General features: G+C 40.0%; 1 protein-coding gene and 1 pseudogene across 4 annotated transcripts in view; one reads left to right on the plus strand and one right to left on the minus strand.

Moving 5' to 3' along the window:
- The window catches only part of SSH2 (slingshot protein phosphatase 2), a 301,846-nt gene that overhangs the window by 226,885 nt on the left and 57,937 nt on the right, over positions 1 to 17,024 (minus strand). The gene's annotated exons all lie outside the window — the stretch shown is intronic.
- On the plus strand, positions 906 to 1,479 carry LOC129017571 (large ribosomal subunit protein uL6-like; annotated as a pseudogene).

A 17,024-nucleotide genomic window follows, 5' to 3' on the forward strand; every position in this document is an offset into this window, starting at 1 on the left:
CTTGAACCCAGGAGGCAGAGGTTGCAGTGAGCCGAGATTGCGCCACTGCACTCCAGCCTGGGAGACAGAGCAAAACTCCATCTAAAAAAAACAAAAAACAAAAAAAAAAACGAATAAATAATCCCACGAGAGTCAAAACCTGTTGCCCTGTTGTTACTGTTAAGTCTCTTTTACCCTATTCTTGTTATAGATTATATGGTTTTAAGGGCAGAGAACATTTACTATTTCTTTCCTCTTTCCTTTTTTCTTCCATCTTTCATCCTCTCCTTTTTTTTTTTTTAATCTTTTTTTGTGGTTCTAAGTGAATACATTGCAGCTGTACTTAAAGAAACTAATGACTCTGAAAATGTACTATTTAGACATAGGCTGGGCATGGTGGCCCATGCCTGTAATCCCAACAATTTGGGAGACTGAGGCAGGCAGATCCCTGGAGCCCAGGAGTTTCAGACCAGCCTGGGCAACATTGGCAAAACCCCATTCTCTACTAAAAATACAAAAAATTAGCTGGGCGTGGTGGCGTGCACCTGTAGTCCCATCTACTCAGGGGGCTGAGGTCGGAGGATCGCCTGAGCTCAGGAAGTTGAGGCTGCAGTGAGCTGAGATCACGCCATTGCACTCTGGCCTGCACAATAGAGTGAGATCCTGCCTCAAAAAATAAAAAGAAAAATATACTATCAGACATCAAACAATAAAATATATTTATACCCCAAAGCCCAGCAACTTTGGGAGTAAGAGCTTTTAATCCTTTAAAGGCCAAGACATACCCTGGCACTTAGGTATAACTGCATTGACAAAGCAATTTCATAGTCTGTGTCTGATCCAACTAAGGAAATTCTCTAAAGTCTTTGCTCAAATTATACATTTAAAAACAATTATTTCAATTCTTTCGTGTATCTCCTGAGAGAATGAAGACCACTCTTGGTGATCAGACTATTGACATTCCAGAAAATGCAGACATCACTCTGAAAGGATGCACAGTTATTTTGAAGAGCCCCAGAGGAAGTTAGGGAGGGACTTCAATTACATCAATGTAGGATGCATTCTCCTTGGAAAAGAAGAGGTGCTAGGTTGACAAATTATTGGGAAATAGAAAGGAAGTGGCTACTGCTTGCACTATTTGTAATCATGTACAGAACATGACCAAGGGTGTTACACTGGGCTTCCATTACAAGATGAGGTCTGTGCATGCTCCTTTCCCCATCAACTTAGTTTTCCAGGAGCATGGGTCTCTTGATGAAATCCAAAATTTCTTGGGTGAAAAATACATCTGGATGGTTTAGATAAGGCCGGGTGTTGCTTATTCAGTTATCTTAAGTCCAGAAAAATGTATTAATCCTTGAAGGAAATGACATTGAGTTTGTTTCAAATTCAACTGCTTTGATTTAGCAATCCACAACAGTTAAAAACAAAGATAACAGAAAACTTTCAGATGATCTATATGTCACTGAAAAAGGAACAGTTTAGCAGGCTGATGAATAAGATCTAAGAGTTGTCCAGCTACAGAAACAAGATACTGTATGGTTGCTAAGACCTGTTTGTGATATTTTAATGATGCATTAAAAGACCTCTATTACAGCTGGGCTTGGTGGTGCATGCCTATAGTCCCAGCTACGCAAGAGGCTGAGGCGAGAGGACCGTTTGAGCCCAGGAGGTTGAGGCTGCAGTGAGCCGTGATCCCACCACTGCACTCCAGCTTGGGCAACAGAGTGAGACTCTGTCTCAAAAAACAAAAACAAACAAACAAAACCCCCAAAAACAATTATTTTAGTATGTAACACATATATGTGGTAAACAACTAAGAAGGTGTCAAAGAGTATTTTTAAGTCTTCCTCCATCCCCGTCCTCCCACCTACCACAACCCCATTCCTAGAAGTAATCACTATGCCAGTTCCTAAGGAATCCTTTCAGGATTATTCTGTGTACATACAAGCATTGTGTGTGTAGATGTTCTTTCTCCATAATACACAAATGAAAGCACACTGCACCTATTTTTCTGCCCTTGCCTTTTAAACTTAGTATCTTTGTTTCACTATTTTTTAAAAAAACTACATAACATAAAAAATAACATAACATAAAATTTACCCATGATTCAATTACCTCCCACCGGTTCCCTCCCACAACATGTCGGAATTCAAGATTTGGGTGGGGACGCAGCCAAACCATATCATTCCACCCCTGGCCCCTCCCAAATCTCATGTCCTCACATTTCAAAACCAATCATGCCTTCCCAACAGTCCCCCAAAGTCTTAACTCATTTCAGCATTCTACTGGTACCAATTTACTGTATTAGTCCATTTTCATGCTGCTGACAAAGACATACCCAAAACTGGGCAATTTACAAAGAAAGAGGTTTAATTGGGCTTACAGTTCCATGTGGCTGGGGAAGCCTCACAATCATGGCAGAAGGCAACGAAGAGCAAGTCACATCTTACATGGATGGCAGCAGGTAAAGAGAGAGAGCTTGTGCAGGGGAACTCCTCTCTTTAAAACCATCAGATCTCATGAGACTTATTCACTATCATGAGAACAGCATGGGAAAGACTTGCCCCATGATTCTGTTACCTCCCACCAGAGTTTCCCTCCTATAACACGTGGGAATTCAATATGAGATTTGGGTGGGGACACAGTCAAACCATATCAACCATCTTAACTGATTTTTTTGAGACAGAGTCTTGCTGTCACCCAGGCTGAAGTACAGTGGCGTGATCATGGCTCACTGAAGCCTGGACCTCTCAGGCTCAAGCGATCCTCCCATCTCAGCCTCCCTAGTTGCTGGGACTAAAAATGAACACACCCAGGTAATTTTTAAATTTTTCTGTAGAGATGGGGTCTCACTATGTTTCCCAGAAAGGTTGCAAACTCCTGAGCTCAAACGATCCTCCTGCCTTGGCCTCCCAAAGTGTTGGCATAAGCCATCACACCCAGCCCCATCTTAACAATTGTTAACTGTACAGTTCAGTAGATTCACATTGTTGTAAAGTCAATCTCTAAAGCTTTTTCATCTCAAAGAACTGAATCTATATCCATCAAACAACTCTTCATTTCCCCCTATTCCAACCCTTAGCAACTACCACTCACTTTGTTTCTATGAGTTTTGACTGGTCTAGATAATTCATGTAAGTGGAATCATACAGTGTTTGTCTTTAACTGAGTTATCTTACTTAGCATAAGGTCCCCAAGATACATGCATGTTGTAGCATGTGTCAGAATTTCTCTCCTTTTTAAGCCTGAATAATATTCCATTGCACACATATATGACATTTTGTTTATCCATTCATCTGTTAAGACATTCATTTCATTGTTTCTGATTGCTGCATAACATTTCATTGTAAAGATGTCCCACGATTCAGTTAATCAGCCTCCTACTAATAGATTCAAGTTACTTACAATTAAACTCATTTTCTAATATGCTGTAACAAATTACCACAAACTTGATGGCTTAAACAACATACATTTATTATTTTATAGTCTAGAGGCAAGGAGTTCTAAAATCAAACAGTTGGCAGACCTGTGTTCCTTCTGTAGGATCTAGGGGAATGTTACAGGCTAAATTGTGTCCCCCAAAATTCATATGTTTAAGTTTCAATCCCCAGTACCTCAGAATGTGGTTGTATTTGGAGACAGAGCCTTTAAAGAGTAATCAAGTTAAAATGAGGTTTAGTAACCTAGGGGCGGTTCCAATATGGATGGGCCTTAATCCAATATAGGTAGGCCCTAATCCAATATGACTCATATTCTCATGAAAAGAGATTAGGGCCACATGTAGTGGCTCATGCCTATAATCCCAGCACTTTGAGAGGCCAAGGCAAGAGAATCACTTGAGGCCAGGAGATGGAGACCAGCCTGAGCAACATAGCAAGATGCCATCTCTACAAAAAAATAAAAACAAAATAGCTGGGCATGCCTGTAGCCCTAGCTACTCGGGAGGCTGAGGCAGAAGGATTGCTTGAGCCCAGCAGTTCAAGTTTACAGTGAGCTATGATCACACCACTGCATTTTAGCCTAGATGGCAGAGCAAGACTCTGTCTGAAAAAATAAATAAATAAATAAATAAAATAGAAAAAGAGATTAGGACACAGATACAACCAGAGGAAAGACCATGTGAAAACAGAGGGAGAGGACAGCCTTCTACAGGCCAAGAAGGTCAGCCTCAGAAGAAATCAACCCTTGCCAACACACTGATCTTTGACTTTCAGCCTCCAAAACTATGAGAAAATAAATATTTGTTATTTAAGCGATCAGTCTGTTTAAATGGCTTATACTTGTTATGGTAGCCCTAACTATTTTTAGGAGAATCCATTTCTTTGCCTTTTCTAGCATCTAGTAGCTATCTGCATTCTTTGGCTCATGGCCCCCTTCCTCTATCTTCAATATCGATAAAGGTGGGTTGAGTTCTTCTTTTGTCACATCAATCTAACCTCCTTTCCTGGGTTCCTCTTCCACTTTTTTTTCTTTTTCTTTTTTTAACTTTTAAGTTCCTGGGTATATATGCAGTTTTGTTATATGAATAAACTCATGTCACAGGGGTTTGCTTTATAGATTATTTCATCATCCAGGTATTAAGCCTAGGACTCATTAGTTATTTTTCCTGATCCCCTCCTTCTTTGCACCCTCCACTCTCTGGTAGGCCCTGGTGTCTGTGTTCTCCTCTATGTGTCCATATGTTCTCATCATTTAGCTCCCACTTATAAGAACATGTGGTATTTGGCTTTCTGTTCCTGTGTTAGTTTGCTAAGGGTAACAGCATCCAGCTCCATCCATGCTCCTGCAAAGGCCATGATCTTGTTCTTTTTTTATGGCTGCATAGTATTTCGTGGTATATATGTACCACATTTTCTTTATCCAGTCTATCATCGATGGGCATTTAGGTTGATTCCATGTCTTTGCTGTTGTAAATAGGGCTGCAATGAACATATACATGCATGTGTCATTATGATGGAATGATTTATATTCCTTTGGGTATATACCCAGTAATGGGATTGTTGGGTCGAATGGTAGCTCTGTTTTTTTGAGATGGAGTTTCGCTCTTGTTTTCCAGGCTGGAGTGCAATGGCGCGACCTTGGCTCACTGCAACCTCCACCTCTTGAGTTCAAGCGATTCTCCTGCGTCAATCTCCTGAGTAGCTGGGATTACAGGTGCCCACCACCAAGCACAGCTAATTTTTTGTATTTTTAGTAGAGATAGGGTTTCACCATGTTGACCAGGCTGGTTTTGAACTCCTGACCTCAGGTGATCCACCAGCCTTGGCCTCTCAAAGTGCTGGGATTATAGGCGTGAGCCAGCATGCCGGCGGTAATTCTGTTTTTAGCTCTTTGAGGAATTGCCACGCTGCTTTCCACAATGGTTGAACTAATTTACACTCCCACTAACAGTGTATAAGCATTCCATTTTCTCCACAATCTCCTCAGCATTTGTTATTTTTTGACTTTTAATAATAGCCATTCTGACTGCTGTGAGATGGTATCTCACTATGGTTTTGATTTGCATTTCTCTAATGATCAGTGATGTTGAGCTTTTTTTCATATGATTGTTGGCAACATGTACGTCTTCTTTAGAAAAGCATCTCTTCATGTCCTTTGCCCACTTTTTTTTTTTTTGAGACAGAGTCTCATTCTATCACCCAGGATGGAGTGCAGTGGTGCAATCTCAGCTCACTGCAACCTCTGCATCCTGGGTTCAAGCAATTCTCTTGCTCCAGCCACCGCGATTACAGGAGCGTACCAACATGCCCAGTTAATTTTTGTAATTTTTAGTATGGACAGAGTTTCGCCATGTTGGCCAGGCTAGTCACGAACTCCTGACCTCAAGTGATCCACCTGCCTTGGCCTCCCAAAGTGCTGGGATTACAGGCAAGAGCTACTGTGCTCAGTCTCCTTTGCCCACTTTTTTTCTTTTCTTTTTTGAGACAGAGTCTCGCTCTGTCCCCGAGGCTGGAGTGCAGTGGCATGATCTCAGCTCACTGCAACATACGCCTCCCAGGTTCAAGCAATTCTCATGCTTCAGCCTCCCAAGTAGCTGGGATTACAGGCATATGCCATGATGCCCGGCTAATTTTTGTATTTTTAGTAGAGACAGGTTTCACCATGTTGGCCAGGCCACTCTTGAACTCCCGACCTCAAGTGATCCTCCCACCTCAGCCTCCCAAAGTGCTGGGATTACAGGTGTGAGCCACCGTGTCCGGCCCTTTGGCCCACTTTTAAATGGAGTTTTTTGGTTTTTTTTTCTTGTATATTTGTTTAAGTTCCTTATAGATGTTGGATATCAGACCTTTGTCAGATGCATAGTTTGTAAACATTTTCTCCCATTCTACAGGTTGTCTGTTCACTCTGTTGATAGTTTCTTTTGCTGTGCAGAAGCTCTTTAGTTTAATTAGAGTCAACTTTTACTTCTTTGCAATTGCTTTTGGCATCTGTGTCATAAAATCTTTGCCTGTTCCTGTGTCCAGAATGGTACTGCCTAGGTTGTCTTCCAGGGTTTTTATAGTTTTGGGTGTCCCTCTTCTACTTTAACAGCCTTTGTGACTGATTATGTTGCATCCTGCCCCGATAATCCAGGGTAATCTTCCTATTTTAAACTTAATTCCTCATTTACTATGTTAAGATAACATATTTACAGGTTCACAGCTGATTAGAATGAGGACTCTACTGAGGGCCATTATTCTGCCCACCACCATAATCTTCTTCTTCTTTTTTTTTTTCTTGAGACAGTCTTGCTGTGCTGTCCAGGCTAGAGTGCAGTGGTGTGATCTCGGCTCACTGCAACCTCTGACTGCTGGGTTCAAGCGATTCTCCTGCCTTAGCCTCCCAAGTAGCTGGGACTACAGGCGCCCGCCACCATGCTCGGCTTTGTATTTTTAGTAGAGATGAGGTTTCACTATGTTAGCCAGGCTGGTCTTGAACTCCTGACCTCATGATCCGCCCACCTGGGCCTCCCAAAGTGCTACAGGCATAAGCCACTGTGCCTGGCCCATAATCTTCGTCTTTGAAGGTTTTACTGGGGGGAAACAATTGTTTTCTAGAATCCAATATTTACACCAATAAACTGGGAAGCAAAAAATTAATTAAGTACAATGGGAAATACAACACTATAGTTATATACTTTGCACATGAAGAGGATCGCAAAAACTTAATATCAGCCACAGAATGTTTGAAATGGCTTTTTCTGGAGAGGTGATGATTTGGATTTAATCCACTCATAGTATTTTACATAGGCTTTTTTTGTGATAAATGGTACAGATTTGCAAATTGTCTAGTATTAGGGATACAATCTGTGGTTACTGAATTTAACTGAGTCAATTTGAAAATTTAAATCAGGATAAATTGAGTGGTTCCTTCTTCCAGGCATCCACAGTTCCTTGTGCACACATTTTCTAACTCTTAACTCACTACTGTAATTACTGCTATACAGGTTCTTTATCCCCCTCTGGACTATGAGCTTCTCAACTTCTATTGCCAGGGCCTGGCACACAGTAAACATTCAATAAATGTTCAATGAATAAGTGACTTAGTATTAGTTGTTGCAATTCTTCCTTGTTGCTATAAAAATAACATAAATTGAAGATAAGTTATAATCTTTGTATATAGGTATAATTAAGAGACCAACAGTCTTCACTCCCCTGAACACATGATATTTGTTCCTTAATTAGTAATAGTAGCAACAGCTCCTACTGGAAGAGCCAATTGTTACATGAAACACTGCCTCCCTTGGGCTCCAGATCAACATGGAGGCTTTAAGCCAAAAGAGCATCTTCATTTCTCAGAGCCTCTTAGCAGCTTGGCCTGTCAGTGGCTAAGAGAGTCAAGATACTCATGCCACATTACTCCCTAACTCTGGCCTGCAATTAGCCTATTTCATTTGCAAAGGTATTGCTGTTCTTCACTCATTGCACGTAACACACAACTGTGTTATGGTAAGCATCATAGGCTTGTTTCTCCTCTCACTGTGTCCTTTAGAAGGAACACATCTCTCAGTCCAAATCTCACCCATCCTTCAAAGCACCAGTCAAATCCCAGAATTTCAGGAGGCTTCAAAATGATGACTTCAGTCCCACTGAAGTAGGAGATCCCTTTCTGAACCTTCCTTGTGTAGGCAGGGGTTGGCAAACTATAGCCTGTGGGCCAAATGTGGCCCATGGTCTGTTTTTATACAGCCAGCAAGCTAAGAATGGCTTTTGCATTTTAAAAAGGATTGTTTGTTTGTTTTTTTTTAAAAAAGGACAAAGAATGTGCAACAGAGACCATATGTGGCTTTTGGCATCTTTAGGTGAGGCCTGAAATATTTACTAACTGGTCCTTAACAACAACAAAAAAAAGATTGCCAACTCCTGGCCTAGAGGACACAATTCAGCCTAATGATAAATTGCCCAGAACTGTTCTCTAATCTGTGCATAGTCTTGTCTCCCTATGGCAGTTTCTGTTGTCTACCCAACAGTCATCTCTAACCTCTTTTACCTACCAGTCCCAGTACTCAGACTGACAATGCCAAGTACCCGCCTTTTCAGCTTAGCCTCCCTGAAGCCCAGAACAGTCATATATCCTAATAGTGGTCTTCAAGGCTTGAGGACAAGTCTGCTGTGGGCTTGTGGGAAAAGTTTTCCACCTTGACAAAGGAGATTTGAGAAAACAAACTGCCCTTTCTATGCCTTTGGATGCAGTCATGCAGATTTGATATCTAGAGCTGTGACAGCCATTTTGTGACCTCAAAAAGAGAGGCCCAAGGACAAAAGGAAGTTAAAGATGGTAGAGCAAACAGACAGAACTCAGAACCTTGACAACTGCATTAATCACTGTATCAAGTCTGTAATTGCCTTCGTCCTGGCCTTCTCATCTTAAACATTATCTCACTTTTAATATGGTATTCTGGTACTTTCAAAAGAAAGAATCCTAAATCTATAAGTAGATTTTGTGTGCTTGGAGAATAAGTCCCACATCTTCTATGTCTGCACTTCTACAGATGCACAGGCGTGTAATTGTTGGGATCCAATTATTTTATGAATAACTACTTTGGATAAAATTTATCACCCTTAAACTTTGAAAAGATTCCTGAGTGTACAAAAGCAACTGAGGAGGCCAGATTCTATGAAAGTAACTTTGATGGACAGCTACCATAAGTAAAGCATTTCAGATTTATCTCATTCAATACTAGGCTGGGTGCGGTGGCTCACGCCTGTAACCCCTGCACTTCGGGAGGCCGAGGTGGGTGGATCACCTGAGGTTACGAGTTCAAGACCAGCCTGGCCACCATGATGAAACCCCATCTCTACTAAAAATACAAAAAATTAACTGGGCGTGATGGCAGGTGCCTGTAATCCCAGCTACTAAGGAGGCTGAGGCAGAAGAATTGCTTGAACCCAGGAGGCAGAGGTTGCAGTGAGCTGAGACTGTGCCATTGCACTCCAGCCTGGGCAACAGGAGCAAAACTCCATCTCAATAAATAAATAAATAAATAAATAAATAAATAAATAAATAAAATACTAAAACAACCCAGTAAGGTTACGCACTCCAAATTCACATGAATGAAGTCTAAGTGGCAGAGTAGAGATTTTAATTCAGGTCTCTTATAGATAGACTTTTTCACAATATCTCTCCTTGTCTTTCTAAGTCTTCTATTGCAACTAACAGTGATAAGATTTAAAGATTTTGCTTATCATTCTTTGAATGTTCACTTGATCACATCTCAGATCCCATACAAATGCCACATTACTTGTAGTTGCAAATTCACACCCTCACACGGAGATAATCTGAATATTTACTTAAAAAAAAAAAAAGAAACAACCCTGTCATCTCCTTGAGGTAGTTTTGTTTGTTTTTTGTGTTTGTATTTTTTCCCTTCTCTTTTTCTAATATAATCAGCTTCCTTAAAAGGGCATGTTTCTGAAATGAGAGAAAAAAATCCTCTAAGCAGTGATTCTCAGTGTGGGATCCTGACCAGCAGAATCACCTGACAACTTGCTAGGAATGCAAATTCTTGGGCCCCACCCCTGATCTACCAAATAAAAATCTGGTGTAGCGCCCAGAAATGTGTTTTTCACAAGCCCTCCAGGTAATTCAGATATAAATTAAAGTTTCAGAGCCACTGGTCCAAAGTATTTGCTTCTGTATATAGCCCTTAAATCACTGCATTAAAACTAGAATGGTGGAAGCATATCACTCCTATGAAAACAGATAAGCAGTGGGTTTCCAAATTCCAATGACTTCTCCAGGCACTGAAGAAACAGTTTCCCTACAACCAAATTGAAATAAGAAATAAACGTCTTCTCTATTATACATATTTGACTCAGATGCAAAAACAGACTTAATATTCTAAAATGGTAAGTCTACAATTAAAAGAAGTGTAAAGTAATTTCTGCAACTTAAGATTGATAAAGCACAACAATTAAATCACTGCAGCTGTGAGGAGAGATAACATTTATTTTAACATCAGAGCTTGGAGGGAAGAAAGAGAATCAGCAGTTTAAACTCAATTTGGAAATTAGAGATCCCCAGCAGGAAAGCTTTACAACCCAGTTTCCTATCCAGTCTATAAAATAAAGAGGGAGGACTTGGGATTCAACCTCTCCTTGGTAGATAATTTGCTGAGAGTAAAAACGCACTGTATCATTTGTCAGGGCTCTAAGGAACTTCTAACCCTAGTTTAAGGAAGAATCATGGATACCAAGAATAAATCAGAAATACTCTAAAAAATCATTCCTTGAAGGGGAAGAAGACTTTGCTGACCTTAATTCCTATCACAGATTTCACTGAACCCAAATGGGGTTTGGTTTCATAATTTAACCTATAAAAGACAGAAATAGTTGAAGCTGAAGAAAAATAGCATTGGGACCTGGAACAAAGTCTAATTGTGATTAATTAAAAATTAGTGTCTTCTAAAGACTACCAGAAGATGAAGAACAATAAATTTACAAATATCAGAAATAAGGGAGCAGGCTGGGCGTGGAGGCTCACGCCTGTTATCTCAGCACTTTGGGAGGATGAGGCAGGCGGATTACCTGAGGTCAGGAGTTCGAGACCAGCCTGGTCAACATGGTGAAACCCTGTCTCCACTAAAAATACAAAAAATTAGCCAGGCATGGTGGCGGGTGCCTTGCAGTCCCAGCTACTCAGGAGGCTGAGGCAGGAGAATCGCTTGAACCGAGGAGGCGGAGGCTTCAGTGAGCCTAGATCATGCCACTGTACTCCAGCCTGGGTGGCAGAGTGAAATTCCGTCTCAAAAAAAAAAAAAAAAAAAAAGAAAGAAAAGAAGGGAGCAAAGGAGACTATGCTGGAAGAATTTGAAACCAGTTTAGAAAAATCAATTAACTGGAAACAAGCAGTACAAAGATCATTTAGAAATTTATATGTAGATATTGAATTATGTTTTCTCACAGAAACATTCCTAACTAATGCTTGGATTCCTAAACTAGCACCTGATAGCAAAACTACCAAAAGCAAAGTGGGGTTATCTCCAGTGAGATGCAAAAGCAGTCATTCATATGTACAGGTTATTCAGTTTATATAGAGGGCTGCTACTTGTATTTGATCAACACCTATATAGTGCAAAATGCACACTAAGTTAGGTACTATGACAGATTCTGAGAAGTAATCATCCACAAAAAAGAACAAGTTAATAAACAAGTTTATACAGACAGGGAAAAGCCAAGGAGCCAGTGGTAGATGTTCACTCCTGTCTGAAAACTCATGAAAAGAACAATGAGAAAAACATGGCAACAGTATCTCAGAACTTCTAGACCTAGAGTATCAGGACACAAAAGAGAAGCTCTTGGAGTTATGTGTCTAGTTGCTAATTAAATGGCCGAGGAGAATTGAAATGGAAATTCATAGAGAGGCTGGTTTGTCTCTCCTTAGGCAAACCAATTATTCTATTATTTTCCATTTTGGGTTAGGCTTCTGCTATTAAGTTAGCTGCTTATTTCCCTCCTGTTCTGTGTAGGAGTTTTATTTATTTTATTTTTATTTTTAGAGACAGGGTCTCGCTCTGTTGCCCAGGCTGGAGTGCAGTAGTGCCATATCGGCTCACTGCAAACTCATCACCAGGGCTCACATGAGCCTTCCATCTCAGTCTCCTGAGTAGCTGAAACTACAGGCCATGTGCCACCATGCCCAGCTAATTTTTTGATTCTTTTTTTTTTTGGTAGAAATGGGGTCTCCCTGTTGCCCAGGCTGATTTCAAACTCCTCGGCTCAAGTGATCTTCCTGCTCCCTCCCAAAGTGCTGGGATTACAGGCATAAGCCAACATATCCAGCCCTGTGTAGGAGTTTTTAAAAGATCAGTCCTGTCAACTTCATGAGGTAACAGCAGGCTGGCAAAACAAGGAGATACTGCAAGGTTAACTCTGTGTGTGCTGAAAGCATGCAATTCTTTTGACCTCCATTCACTTGTAAATCACCTTACATATTATTTTTACAGTCTTTAAAACTGTAGCATTCTAGTTATTTATTTCCCTCCTCAGACCAATATATGAGAGCTATCTGTAGTTTAAATACAATCATCAACTTCCCCCAGCCCCTGCCACACAAACACTTAACAAAAAAAATCTGTGTAGCTTGATTTGGGACCTGGACTATGAAAGTAAATTAGGTTTTAGAGATGCTAACGTGTGTATCACGTAATATGATCACTGTATGTGTGCAAAGAGGTGGAGTTCTGTTATTTCCTTACAGAATGAAGGTTTGAACAGCAAAAGGCAGATATTTTAGAAAAACTAAGGAACTTCAGAAAGGCATTTGAAGAAAAGAAGACACTGAGTAAGAAAGGAGAGAAAAGCATCCCTTGAACATTTGTTTGGGTATGTATGCCAGGAAAGAAAGACAAGTGCAGAAAGATCGCTGTTACTTAGAACCCTGAGACTACCAAGTTAGGTGTCAGATGATTGTGAAAAGAGCCTATTTCCTCGCAAATAAAGAGCTCTATTCCTTCTTTAATAAATAAGAGAACTGAAAGATTTAGCTCTAGTATTAGAAGAGGAACCTAGATTGATATCAAGGAAGGCTAGAGATACCTAAAATTAAGAACTACCAGGCTGAACTGGGAGTAAAGTGAGTGATGGTCTTGTATTTGTAATTAATTTCCTATATAGCATTCTGACCACAAGATGTCCTCACACTGTAACAAGGTCATTTTTGTATTCTAATTGATTAAGTGCCCTATGATGAGAGAAGCTGCCTAGAAGGAGCTAAGTGAAAGCTTGTAAACCTCAGGTATAATCTTCCAAAGAGATTCATTCCCTATTCTTTGGAGAAGCAGTTATACCAATGATTAAAACTATCTGAGAAGAATATCACCTGAATAACTCTCTAGAGCTCTTCTTCCTGATCTAAACCCTTGACATGTACTAAAAACTCATAGTTAATTTTGGGTACAGCAGAGGTAGTACCTACCCCTCAAGATCCTTGAATCCATAAAATTGTTAAAGATGAGAGAAGCCCAATTACACATTTTGTCCTAGTCTGCCTTTCGCCTCGGTCACCCACGTTTCAGTAGCCAACACCATAGGGAGGTTGCCAAGTGCCTTGGGGGAACCCTCATGGAGGCAGAAGACAAGGTGCTTACATAAAATTCAGTTCCCGACTAGGTGCGGTGGCTCATGCCTGTAATCTTAGCACTTTGGGAGGCCAAGGCGGGCGGATTGCCTGAACTCAGGAGTTCGAGATGAGCCTGGGCAACAAGGTGAAACCCCATCTCTACTAAAATACAAAAAATTAGCTGGGCGTGGCAGCTTGCGCCTGTAGTCCCAGCCACTCGGGAGGCTGAAGCAGGAGAATTGCTTGAACCCAGGAGGCAGAGGTTGCAGTGAGCTGAGATCACGCCACTGCACTCCAGGCTGGGCGACAGAGCAAGACTCCATCTCAAAAAAAAAAAAAAAAAATTCAGTTCCCACCAGGGAATTCTTGGAAGAAGCCCTGTCGAATATTGGTCATGGGCCTGCAGAATCCTCCCCATTCCCTTGGATGGCGAGAAAAACTGGCAGACTTTTCAGTCCCTCTCATCCAGCATCATGGAAAATAACCTAGAAAAGTGGGACTTTATAGAATGCTAATAGAGGTAGCTCAGAGCTGATTACAGGTTGAGCAATGTCAGGAAATAAGTAAAGGGATAAGAGTAGAAGTGTTTCAAAAGATTCTAGCCATAAAATAGCAATGCCCCAGAGCCAGAGAACAGAGGAGTGAGAGTGTCTAAAAAGAGATGTTTCTCAAAGAAATGAACATTTCTCTAAACTAGTTTCCATCTTAGGAAAAGGATTTTGGAGATGAATTCAGAAATTGCTTCAATGGACAGAGATTCTAGAGAGATGGTCAATATAAGGGGTCTTACCTACTAAACCATAATTGGGAGGTGTCATGAGAACCACTGGGGTGAGAAACTCCCAAAAGCTAAAGGAGGATCTTAGTAATCTAGGGACTTCAGTAATCAAGGAATGCCTCCTACAATCAAGAGTGTTGGTTGCCCGAAATCCAAGCCAACCATACCTTAAAGAGCAGCTTGCTGGTGAGTCGAAGCTCAAGTTTGAGGTAGGGCTTCAGAGATAGCCACAAGGCTGTCCCCTTGTAGTGTCCCTTGCCTGGGATGCTTTGTGTCTTTATGGAGGCCAAAGAGAAACACCATGGGTCTCTAAGCTTTAGGTCAAAGGGAAGATTCAGGACAAGAATTTAGCCCTAACTAACAAAAGCAAGAGACTAGAGACTCAAAGTAGGAGAGCATCAAGGTAGAAATGAAAGATCGGGGAACTGCCAAGTCATAGGGAAGAATTACCCTGCCCAGGGCAAGAGATTAGCAGAGACCCTTGTGAATAAGACCCCCTGATTATTGCCAAAGAAAAGAGTTCCTCTGAAAAGAAAATTGCAGAAAAGAATAAGCTGCTTTTGACAACGGCTTTTTCTCATAAACCATATGAAGTGCAGGAAGGTCGCCTGCAGAAATCAGTCTGTGTTGATCTCTGCACAGAGCGCAGGCCCAGTTGAAATCAGAACTCTCCTCATAGGCAGTAGGAATAGATACTAAAGCATAGGTGTTTATGATAGTCATTGGCCTGATCCTAGAAAAAAACCTGGAGCTTAGGCATGAACTTCTTGCATGGGATATTGGTCGGTACTATTTTTTTTTTTCCAGGTTTGGTTTTAGGATAGGACCTTGGGTCCCATCCTAGCTTTATGTCTATTAAAAATAAAACTATTCCCTGTGGGCCTGCAATTCTGTTTCTAGGAATTGATTATAATTATGTTAAATAACATTTTCCCAGTGTTACTCATTGCAGCATTTATTATAATAACGATATCCTGGAGACTGGTTAAATACATTATGGTATATCTATATAATGGAATATTATCTGAAATAAATAAAAACAAGGAAGTTTTTGATGTACTAATATGGAAATATTTCTAAGGCAGAATAGGTAAAAAAAAAAAAAAAAAAGCAAAATACGCAATATTGTATATAGTATGTCACCATTAGTGTAAAAGAGAAGAATGTTTGTGTGTATGCTTGCATGTCTATGCATAGTGCTTCTACAGAGACAAAGAAAACTATTAATATTGTTTGTGAAGAGAACTGGATGGCCAGGGTACGAAAGTAGAGGATGACTTCACTATATACCCTTTATGAGGTTTTGACTTTTGAACTTTGTAAATGTATTACCTAGTTTAAAAAATTAAACAAAAAATAAATTTTAAAATCAAATAATAACAAAAGAACACCTTTAGCCTTTTAGCAGTAAGCAAGTCCCAGGAAAAACCAGATTTGATTAAACTCTGACATGTGAGTGAGGATACTGACAAGTGTCACACAGGCATCTACTGGGGTCTGTGTGAACTTGTTTGGAGATCTGGAATACTGATATCATAAATCTAAAATCTGTACATGAAATCATTCAGACACTGATTTAGCAAATTTCTACTGAACTACCATAGCTTCACTGTCTATCTGATAAAAATAAGAGTTTTCTCTTAGAGTTTTTCTCTTCATAATCTGTAATTTCTACCTCAATACAAAACAAACAGGCTTTCTTTTAGATGGATATGATACAATTGAAGTCTGCACACCCCAAAGGTCAGAATGGAATCTTTCATGAGTAAACTCTAATTGCAGACAAAGACTCTTCTATATATGACAACATCATACAGGGCCAACTGAAGCAGTACTAAGACTTTTTGAAGTTGTTATATTCCCTTAAGCATTTCTAAAACTTTTCACATGAGAAAGTAAGGAAGTAAAATATGGTATTTTTGGAATGAAACTCTGGCTAACAGGGTTATGGGGCATCTGAGAAGTCACGGGATAGGTCTAACTTTCTCAGAGGGGAGGCTGCAATTTTTTTTTTTCCTTTATTTCCAACATCTGCTCTTAAAATTAGTTCTGCACAAATGTTTGCAGATACAGAGCAGCTGGCAGTCTTGCCTGCATTTTGCCCATTGGTGGATTGTAAGGAAGTCACTGAAGTAGGGCTATTGAATTTTCCATTTGTGTTCCAGTGTTTTCAGAGAACTGGCAAATTTATGTTCTGGAACATTGGACTCAGAATGTTAACATCCTACTGAATACTGGTTAGAGCTTGAGATATTCATAGCAGAATTGAATGTTTACATCTAATCTCTCAAGACAACAAGATTTGAAAATATACTCTCTTGCAGCCATTTGTAGGCAATTCATTTTCATGTCAGTGTGGAATAAAGATATACTGTTCTATTTATATTAGTGCTTTCTGATTCATTTGATTTTTTAAAATAAATAAGAAAATAAATCAGAAAAATAAACATGCTCTACTTAATTAATAAAAAATGCAAAGTAAAACAAGCTCCACTTTCATCTTTCAGACTGGCAAAGATAAGAGACTATAAATGTTTCCAAACCTGGGAAAAGTGAAAGAGGAACTCTCACATACTAAAGGCTGGGAGTGTAAAATAGTAAAATTTTTCTGAAAGTAATATGAGATTGTGTCAAAAATCTTAAAAATGTTCATGACCTATTAGTTGATTACAGAATTTAAAGAAATTGAGAGGTGTATAAATATTTATACAAAAAAATTCCCTAT

The sequence above is a fragment of the Pongo pygmaeus genome, chromosome 19, assembly GCF_028885625.2.
Source record: "Pongo pygmaeus isolate AG05252 chromosome 19, NHGRI_mPonPyg2-v2.0_pri, whole genome shotgun sequence".
Lineage (NCBI taxonomy): Eukaryota > Metazoa > Chordata > Mammalia > Primates > Hominidae > Pongo > Pongo pygmaeus.